This window comes from Topomyia yanbarensis, chromosome 2 (assembly GCF_030247195.1).
Source record: "Topomyia yanbarensis strain Yona2022 chromosome 2, ASM3024719v1, whole genome shotgun sequence".
In the NCBI taxonomy this organism is placed as follows: Eukaryota; Metazoa; Arthropoda; class Insecta; order Diptera; family Culicidae; genus Topomyia; species Topomyia yanbarensis.
This window is the reverse complement of record NC_080671.1, coordinates 235,218,051-235,229,485: the sequence shown is the minus strand read 5'-3', so window position 1 is coordinate 235,229,485 and position 11,435 is coordinate 235,218,051. Positions and strand designations below refer to the sequence as shown.

Below are 11,435 nucleotides of genomic sequence, written 5' to 3'. Positions count from 1 at the left end.
TGTGGTGCACTGTCAAAAACGAAAATGGCATTACTTACAGATAAACTGATGATTTTTTTCACCGAAGATCCAAACACAGTGGATCCGGTTGATGTGTTCCAGTTAATTCTCCCAGCGGCTGTCAGCTTTACCACCTTGCAGATCCCTCCCCTTGCAGTTGTGGTAATGGCTCTATAAACGAACTGCTGATGTGCTCAGACGATTTCGAGTAGTGAACTAGAGAAATATTATAAATGATGAGAAAACCAATCATTTAAAACTAAACAAGTGAAACCTACCTTTTCTTTTGCGAATGAAATCGGTTGTTCCGACGACACAGACAACCGATAAAAACACTAAACCCAAGTGTCTATCCACTGTGTTTAGTGTGAAACACTTAAATTCAACGTGCAGGATATGTAAATTATACTATAGTTTCAAAATATTCACAGCATTTAGCGGGCTAAGCAAACGACGCTTGTTTAACACGGGAGAAAAAAATGTTGAATGCCAATCCCAAACTATCCAAAATTAGGTTAGACATGCAATACTCAGTTTAAAGTAATATCCCTTTTGAAAACAGTACCCAAAATTGGGTTCGCACTATTAGAACTTGACGCTGGTGATTTTTAACCCATGGTTTGGGTACTCCATTCTTCCCGTATGTAGCTGAACACCCAACACTAAACTAGAAATAAATTAGAAATGCAATACAAAAAAAAAACAATATAATCAAATAGAAAGTAACATAAAAAAGTGTTATAACTCGTAGTGTGAACGTAGTACAGCACAAATTTGTTAGTTGGGGGTTCACTAGTTGAGCTGTTCGTTAGTGGGGTGATCGCTAGTTGCCCCAACTAAAAGACACTCTTATGTCAAAACTCAATTTCAAAAACTGATTGACGTTTGGAAGTCATCGATTTCAAGGGGCTTATTGGTTGATTTCTTTGACGATTTAGAAAAAAGCATACTTTGAAATTCAATGAATCTTAATTTTTTCAATTCATATTCCGGAATGTTTTTAGTGAAATAAATGTGTTAGATTTTGTGCTTCCTCCATTCAGCATCAATTAGTTTGTACCGCAGAGAGGTTAGTTTGCTAACGTTTGAAGGTCATCTCTGATGAATTCAATTACATTATCCAATGATTTATGCTTGCGCTTTATCGGTATTTTGCGACGGCGTATCCTTTTCCTATTTCATGTGAAGGAATTTATCAAAAAAATAATTAATAGCAATTGGATTCGTGCTAAATTCTACCAGGTAGGAATTGCCAGGATCTGCACAGTTTATGTCCGAGTTATGCCAGGGTTTTGCTCGGTTCCTGTCAAAATTTCCCAGAAAACGCGAGCGAAACCAAGTCCGCCCTAGCTGAACTAACCCGACAGAATACGCGCAGAAATCTGACAGGGTTGCCAAACCAAGACTTACAGAAATGTATCAGAGCGATCTCTGCCAGAAAATTTGCTCACTGGGACCAAGAGGTAAATATCGTATCCATATTCCATACCAAAAAATGAGTATCAATGAAAAATTAGTTTCAAGCATTTAAGGGTTAAACTGGAAGGAAACAGCCAACTTTCGTGAACCGTAAAATTTGTCTGTTTGTTTTTTATTGAAAGAAAACGAACAATCAGCGTTTACCTCGTGTATTTTTACAAGTTGTCAGTTGCCCCAATTAATGAATACGATTCGCTAGTTGGGATGGGGCGCATTCGTAACCCAACTAACGAATTTGCGCTGTACAACACTGTAATTTATCGAATAATTTCATTTGTTCGATCATTAATCGACTAAGAAATACTTATCCAAAAGTTTAGTTACCTAAGTAGATTAGTACAATATTGAAAATTTTATTGGAAAATGTAATTTCATATTTCGTCGAGAAGCTGAATATTTCCGTAAGCGTGGGTTTGCTCATCACAATTCTCAATAAGGAGATATTCGTTTTGAATATATTTTTTGGACAGACCAGCCTATTGTTGCTAGATGAATCGGCTAAATAAGTTAATGAGATAATTGATTTATTGATATAATAGATTAGTTTCAAAGTATTGGAATCCTGGGAAATTAGTTTGCAACGTTATCTAGTCGGTTCCCATTTGTGGAAAAAAAATTTGTTATCCCGGGAGTGTTTCCACTTCCACTGAAGTTGAAAATTCCGTGCAAATTCCGAACAAATCCGTATAAGCAATTTTTCCGTACACGCGATCAAAAATCCGTACCGTCTTCCCAAATTCTGTACAGTTGGTCAGCTTAGGTGTAACCATGTAAACGATGTAAAACCGTTTCGAAACCTCCGCTATCAAATTAAACTCACCTGGTGATATTATCTTAGTTACCTTTGAATAGACCGTTAAATTTTACACAGCTGAAAGTCTGTTTTCTGTATTACTAAAAAGTCGATTTCTTGGCATTCTTGAGTGGCTAGTTTAAGCAGACACATTAAATTATAATAGTAATGTGAACGGACGCTATTAGTTTATGTAAATTAAGTTTTATTTGTAATATCTCACTTGTACCTTATAGAAGAGTATTTGTCAATTCCAGAGAGAGTGGTTGATTTCCTAAGGACTACCTTCGAAAAGAGCTCTAAAATCTCCACTTTTTGGCCGAGGTAAGCTCATGCGTAAATTTTGATTTAACTCCGCCAAACTTAAATCAGAGTGAATTTTGTTCAAACTTCCGCTTCCATCACTGATTCCACACAAACGATTGAAAAAATCAAAGAAAGGAAAAAGATGAATTGCAACCTTTAATGAATTATAATATTCTGGTTGCAGTTTAAAATCGAAATAGTGAACTAGCGCTTTTCGATTTTTCTCCTATTTTCAGCGTGTGGAACTAAAGCGCAACTGGTGTAGATGACGCGCAAGTTGATTCTCTAACATGTACACAACATGCGTTTTAATTGCCCACTGTGTAAATAGGGAAAAAACGAAAGGCGCATGTCAATTTTTCGATTTTCAACTAAAACCAGAATACGAAAAATGAACCTAAGGTTATTTAAATTATTTTCAGCTTCAACGGCCAACGCGTTTACCACAGCACTGATTTGATTAGTTTCTGCATTGGCTGACTCGGATTCTTCTTTGTGAGCCATAATATTGGGATTTTTCCCAATTTTGTTTAGCCTGCAAATAAGCATTTAAGATCATTAATGTTTGTTTGTTTGAAGTATCTGTGTCGAAACGTTCGAAGGAAGATATGCTAAAAAAAACCGGAGAACAGATATCTTTCTTATTTACGTGCGAATTAAGCACGCTGAATCTAGCGCTGAATTCCTCTGGATGCAAACTCGTCATATCTATATTTTTCTTATTATTTATTTGCCAGTGTCATTCCAATTAGGCTGTGCATGCTGACAAAGTCGACATAAATTTGAATTTTACTGTGAGCCGTGTTTACCAACACTGCCATTTAGCTGTAAAGCAATGTTGTAAAAGTCAATTTATGTCGACTTGCTAGTTCGTCAGCGAGCCTACCCGGTTAAACCATTCGGAATTTGATTGGGAATCCTGAATGAAGTCAGTATGAATTCCAAATCAAATGCAACAACCGATTCTGAGTCGGAATCGGTTGTTGCATTTGATTTGGAATTCATAATGACTCCCCACTGAGACGTCCAAAAAATTGTTTCAAAATCGTTCAACACGGGTCCAACGATGGACGTTCGTTGAACGGTTATTTGGACGTTGTCCAAAATGGTCCAACGAACGTCCTTCATTGGACGGTTTTGAAACCAACCGCTCTTAGAGGGTCCATTCAGAAATCCGAACCGGTTCCGGAATGAGTTTAACTGGGTAATCGAGCACGCTTCGAATCCTTCTGGAACGAATGAGCCAGAATTCCGGCTGGTTCCAGTTAGAGCCCGGCTCCAGTGATACAACGATCCCAACTAGAATCGGTTGTGTCGCTGGGGCCGGTATGCTAATCAGCCGGAATTCCGTCTCATTTCCGCCTAAACTTTACTGGGGAGGGCCATTGACAGTAATGTAGTATAAATAGGTGTGGCAGATCATTCGGTTTGCTTATGACAGAAACCAAAAATATGTAAACAATCCACAAGCACAACCGGTCGACGCCATATTTCACACGATACAATGGGAGTTGAACGAACGGTATGACGTAGGCAAGTCGATTTATTCTGATATCACTCACAGCACTCGTGTAAGATTCATCTTAGCAACACCTGTAAAAACTACACTGCCGTTCTACGCATAATTGTCGCATGTACTTTTTGATCATTTTCATTTTTTTTTTCATCAAACAATCCTTTTTGAAGTATATCTTCGGGAAACACATCCAAATCATACAGTTTTTTCGAAGGCTCCGTGAAAAAAACACCAAGTCCCACTAAAAAAACAGATATACTAAAATATACATAAGTCAGCTCAGATTTTTTTTCTAGGTGTGAATTTAAAAACTTTCGCCAAAAATGACTTAATTTGGAGATGATTTAGAGGTGTCTCCAATCAAAAATCGTGTTTTGCTATGTTTCCATAGGAAGATCACCTACACTCTGAATATAAAGGCCCTACATGCCCACATATCATTAAAGGTTGTTCCTAGGGTTGCCACCCCTGGGGATACTTTGACCCGGAGATTTTCACTGAACGCCGAAGGGGGGGGGGGGTGGATTTTGAGTCAAACTAGACAGAAATTAAAATCAAAGCGATTGCTCGGCATTTTAGACCACTTTAATAGCTTTTTATTACTACGTTAAAATAAAGCTGTAAATTTTTCACGTTTGCGAAGTATTACTTTCCTTGATTTGTATTTGTTTCATTTTCATTGCTCTGTGGAAGAAATCAGCAATATTTGGTGAACTCATCTTCGCCACCTTGACATGAAGGATTACACGGGCAAAATAAATCTGAACCAGAGTAATAGTTAACTTAGACTTTTTAAATATTTTGTAAAGAGTCGATTAATTACCAAAAATTGAAATTATGCTTCTTCCCAGCAAACCCGGAGAAATTGAAAAACCGGAAGCCCGGAGATCGCTTCCGAGAACCGCAGTCTCCGGCCCAAACCCGGAGGGGTGGCAACCCTAGTTGTTCCTTACACGTATCTTAACATGTTTTAACAGGTGAACATAGCTCTTATCGCTATGGAAAATTTGTTAGCTGTAGCACATTACGCCCGGATGAAAAGTTAAGCTAGATAATAAATATGCCCCACCTTTTGTACTATTGTAACATGGAGAATGAGGACGACCTGGGAAGGATTGATCTTGGTTCGGCAGTGAAAGAGAGGGGGATCATTAATTCTTGGATTTCGACGGACACGGACGGAGATAAGGGAGTCAATACCACAATCCGGTGACGAGAATCGGAATAAGATATTGTACTGATAATTATAGCGCAGTTTCCGCATTTATTGTATTCGCGAAAAAGAGGAGGACTTGATAAGGTAAACGAAAAAAAAAGAATCGTAGAGCAGTTGCGAGAAAATCATATGGCGTCATTGTGATTGCATCATACAATCAAACGGAAAATTTTCAGTTTTCCTCGTGAATTGCGAGAATTTTAAGAATTCTCCAGTGATATTCAACGGTAAAAGTAGTAGCTAACGTTTTTCGAATAAACATTGCGAGAATTAGTAGAATTCTCCGGAAGACCAGAAGGCGGAAATTAGTTGAATTTCCCCGGCAAAAGCAGGAATCGTAATTAAGGTCGAATACAGCAAGGGGATATTGGTTCATGTGCAAATAGTTGCACAAAAGGGAGTTTCGTACATATGTGACTTTGGCACATATGAGATTACACTGAAAAACCTTTTTTTATCAATCGAAAGTATTTAGAAGAAAAATAATAAAGTTGTTCGATCTCATGTTTTCAGATGCAAGATTCACGATCGATCCCACCGTTTCGATGTGATCAGATCGAAACAGGCAAGTTAGCTAGAGAGTGGAAAATATGAAAAGATGCTTTGGATTCTAGGGGCAGGTCACTCTAGGAATGTATAACAAATTTGCATCAACTTAGAAAAAATGCATTTAATTTCCATTTTTGCATCAACTTTGCACTCCCTCCCAGTAAAGATTACTTAACAATCGTCCTACGCTGATCCACTTTGTTCGATGTTTTGTTGAATGTAGGGCTGTTTTTTGTAGGGTTCCCACTGAGACGTCCAAAAAATTGCTTCAAAATCGTTCAACATGGGTCCAACGATGGACGTTCGTTGAACGGTTATTTGGACGTTGTCCAAATTGGTCCAACGAACGTCCTTCGTTGGACGATTTTGAAACCAACCGTTCTTAGAGGGTTTTGACGTCTTACACGCAACGCAAAATACATTGCACGCAACGCAAAATGCATTACGAATTTCTATTTTGATGCAAAGAAATGCATTTAATTTCGCTGATTTTTAAAAATGCATCGCAAGTGATCTGCCCCTAATTTGGATTGCTATTTCGCAGCTTACGAAATATCCGACCAGTATATTATGCGTGCAAAACTATTACATCTTGGCTGCCCTGCTTTGCAAATGGTATCCAAAAACTTGAAGGATTGCGATCACGTACCACTAATAGCTTTCAAGCCTAATTGGTACGAAGTAGCTATTCAGAAGCTGGATGAGTTTTTCGAGCCACAGCATCAGATCATATCTGAGCGTTGCAAGCTCCGACTGAAGAAACAAAAACAAAAACATACATACATACATACATACATACATACATACATACATACATACATACATACATACATACATACATACATACATACATACATACATACATACATACATACATACATACATACATACATACATACATACATACATACATACATACATACATACATACATACATACATACATACATACATACATACATACATACATACATACATACATACATACATACATACATACATACATACATACATACATACATACATACATACATACATACATACATACATACATACATACATACATACATACATACATACATACATACATACATACATACATACATACATACATACATACATACATACATACATACATACATACATACATACATACATACATACATACATACATACATACATACATACATACATACATACATACATACATACATACATACATACATACATACATACATACATACATACATACATACATACATACATACATACATACATACATACATACATACATACATACATACATACATACATACATACATACATACATACATACATACATACATACATACATACATACATACATACATACATACATACATACATACATACATACATACATACATACATACATACATACATACATACATACATACATACATACATACATACATACATACATACATACATACATACATACATACATACATACATACACACATACATACACACAGATATTTTGCGATCTCGGCGATCTGAGTCGAATGTTATATGAGACTCCGGGCCTCGGTTCGAAAGTCGGTTTTTGGAGCAATTGCATAACCTTTCTATATGAGAAAGGCAAAAGAATAATATTTAATTAGCTTAATCAGCATGAGTTCAATGTTATCTTCATGTGATTATATTTTGAAATGTTGGTGGAATGGGTTTGAAAGTGGAGGGAATGGGAGGTTAGTAGAGTGGGAGTGGAGGATGTGTCAGAAATCCTTCATCTTATTTCGGTATACGCGGTGGATGAAGGAAATGTGGGCGTGAGGGTGGTCCAAGAGGAGGGGAGTGATGAAGGAGGGAGGTGTTAGGGCAAGGCAAGGGGGAGGGGGGGAGGGGCGGCGACGCAATACTCAACTGCATATTTTACCTTCCATTTGAGACTTGGTTTGAGAAAATCGGTTCAGTCATCACCGAAGAACCGATGTGACATTAATTGTGGAATATGCCCGGAATTCCGGACTTCCGGAATCGTCGATAGTGGACAATATTCAAAGAATGTTTGATCGGCAATCAGTGATCTAGATCTGCGATCATAAGTAATTTGGTGACCATTTCAATAGTTTTTAGCCTCTGAGGTATTACGATTGTACCGATTTATATGGGAAATTCCAGTGTATGCTTACTAACACCCCTGTAACTCCGGAAGAAAGAGTCAAAACCGAATGAAATTTAGCAACAGTCAATGGTATTACTGTATCTTTCATTTGAAATCAAGTTTGTAAAAATCGGTAGAGAATTCGTTGGGGCATGGGTGTGATATTAGCTTAGGAACTTGGCGGGTTCCCCGGGGGCGTCATGAACCGTCATAGGTGGCCAATGTGATCAAAGCTGCTTTGATTGATCATTAGTGATCCAGACCCGCAAACTAGAGTAATGTTACATCAATTTTAATATTTTTTTTATTCATTTCGTTTATTTGATAGGCACAAATGCGTTAGCTTGGCGGTGCCAAATTCTTTTGTTTTTACATTTCGGATATTTTAAAACTAGTAGGTTACAATGTTGAAATATTTTATTTAAAAAAGAAAAATTTTACAGCTATCTTAAGACTAGAAATAAGATTCTATATACAAGAGAGGGGGCAAAAGATTTTTTTTATGAAAAAATTTTAAAACAAGGAATTCAATAGTAATAATTTTTAGGAAATATTTACAGTTATCTTAAAACTAACAATATAGTTTGGTACACAAAAGGGGGAACAAATATTTATGAGAAAATTCGCAGGTGTTTTAAGACTAGGGATACAATTCTATTTACAAGATGGGGGACAATAGTTTTAACAAAGAGGTAAAATTACAACTATCTTAAAACTAGGAATACAGAATACAAATTTGAACTTTTTTTAGCGGAGACTTATGCTTGGTCAAGATATTCAGAGGGGGGCTGTAGAAGCAGTTGTATCAAGGACAGGGGAGAGAAAGCGTAGATGGTGACCGGGAGAGAAGAGCAAAACTTGCAACTTTCGGGCAAACGGGAGATCAGCGAAAGATTACCGCCTTAGTCTAGTAGGTCGGATTGGCGGATGGTATTCTTCGGACCCGCGGGGAATCCTTCAAAAGTCATCGGACCTTGAGTCTCTCTCGCTTCAGTTTCCGTAGTGGTAAGTGCGATGGCGGTTACATAGTTGCAGTCTGGAGCTGATCGGTCCCACAAGGCAGGAGAAAGCTTCTAAAACGAGAAATAAAAAGAGAGGGGCTAAATTGGGATATTTGTCGTTTTTATGAAAGTATAAATAAGGGACATATAGGGGAAATCACGATTTGCCAGTATATCTCGGACTGGGACATTGGGTGGTCTACCTCGGGCCCGAAGGGAATCCTTTAACTGAGACCTGGCGTCCAAGTACCCGGCGCATACCCAGACAACGTGCTCGATGTCGTGATAGCCCTCGTCACAAGCGCACAGACTACTCTCCGCAAGCCCAATACGCCGCAAATGCGCATCCAAGGTGTAGTGGTTTGACATAAGTCGGGACATTACACGAATAAAATCCCGACCCACATCCTTCCCCCTGAACCAAGGCTTCGTTGATACCTTTGGGATAATGGAATGTAGCCATCGTCCAAGTTCACCATTGCTCCACGAGGTTTTCCAACTGTTGAGTGTCCTCTGACGACAAATACTAAAAAATTCGTTGAAGCAGATTGGTCTTTCGTATATGTCACCATTTAATGCGCCCACCTTTGCTAATGAGTCGGCCTTTTCATTGCCCGGGATAGAACAATGAGAGGGGACCCAAACAAAGGTAATCTGATAAGATTTTTCAGATAACGTATACAAGGACTCCTATATCATCCCCAGAAAATACGGGAGTTGCTTTTTAGGCTTCACCGCACGAAGAGCCTCGATAGAGCTGAGGCTGTCCGAAACGATGAAGTAGTGATCTGTGGGCAGAGTGTCGATGATCCCAAGGGTGTACTGAATTGCAGCTAACTCTGCGACGTAAACTGAAGCGGGATCATTGAGCTTGAATGAAGCGGTGATAGTATTGTTGAAGATACCGAAGCCAGTGGACCCATCGAGATTTGATCCGTCAGTGTAGAACATTTTGTCACAGTGGACTTCTCGGAATTTATTATAAAATATATTGGGGATCACTTGCGGGCGTATATGGTCCGGGATTCCACGAATCTCTTCCTTCATGGATGTGTCGAAGAATACAGTAGAATCAGAAGTATCTAGGAAACGAACACGGTTGGGAGTATATGAAGAAGGATTAATGCTCTGTGCCATGTAGTCGAAGTACAAGGCCATAAATCGGGTTTGAGAATTAAGCTCGACGAGCCTCTCGAAGTTTTCAATCACCAACGGGTTCAGAATGTCGCATCGGATGAGTAATCGATATGAGAGTTCCCAAAATCGATTTTTTAGCGGAAGAACGCCCGCCAGCACTTCTAGACTCATCGTATGGGTCGAGTGCATGCAACCCAAGGCAATACGCAAGCAACGATACTGGATTCTCTCCAGTTTGATGAAGTGTATATTCGCAGCGGAGCGGAAACAGAAACACCCGTACTCCATCACCAACAATATCGTTGTTTGGTATAACCTGATCAGGTCTCCTGGGTGAGCATCCCACCATGTTCCAGTTATTGTTCGGAGAAAATTGATCCTTTGTTGGCATTTCTGTTTCAGATACCTAATGTGACATCCCCAGGTACCTTTAGAGTCGAACCAGACCCCTAGATATTTAAATGTGAAAACCTGGTTGATCGTTGCACCCATTGATAGAAGCTGGAGTTGTGCCGGCTCACGCTTCCTAGAAAAAACAACCAACTCAGTTTTCTCCGTGGAGAACTCAATACCCAGCTGAAGAGCCCAAACAGACAAATTGTCCAAGGTATTTTGTAATGGTCCTTGCAAGTCGGCAGCTTTGGGCCCTGTAACAGAGACCACGCCGTCGTCTGCAAGTTGCCTTAGCGTGCATGAATTGGCAAGACAATCGTCAATGTCATTCACGTAGAAATTGTAGAGCAGGGGACTTAGACATGAGCCCTGGGGAAGATTCATGTAGCTAAATCGCGATGTTGTTATATCGCCATGCGAAAAGTGCATGTGCTTTTCAGACAACAGGTTTAGCAAAAAGTTATTTAAAATTGGCGAAAGACCATGCTGGTGCAGCTTCTCTGACAGAATGTTGATAGAAACTGAGTCAAAAGCCCCCTTAATATCCAAGAAGACTGATGCCATCTGCTCTTTGTTAGCATAGGCCATTTGGATTTCTGTAGAAAGCAACGCAAGGCAATCGTTCGTCCCTTTGCCTTTGCGGAAGCCAAATTGTGTATCTGACAGTAAGCCATTTGCTTCAACCCAATTGTCGAGGCGAAACAAGATCATTTTCTCGAACAACTTCCGAATACAGGGCAGCATTGCAATCGGCTAATACGAGTTGTGGTCGGAGGCTGGTTTTCCTGGTTTTTGGATGGCGATGACCTTCACTTGCCTCCAGTCATGAAGGACAATGTTACCCTCAAGAAACTTGTTAAATAAATTCAACAAGCGCCTTTTTTCAGTGTCAGGTAGATT

The 11,435-nt window shown here is 39.1% G+C and overlaps 1 long non-coding RNA gene across 1 annotated transcript; it reads right to left on the bottom strand.

The window, feature by feature from the left end:
* Positions 1 to 2,456: 2,456 nt before the first annotated feature.
* On the bottom strand, positions 2,457 to 3,504 carry LOC131682964 (uncharacterized). The gene is made up of 2 exons (XR_009304286.1): positions 2,976 to 3,504; positions 2,457 to 2,676 (listed from the first exon to the last, which is right to left on the bottom strand). It is a non-coding gene; the product is annotated as an uncharacterized LOC131682964 (long non-coding RNA).
* Positions 3,505 to 11,435: the final 7,931 nt, after the last annotated feature.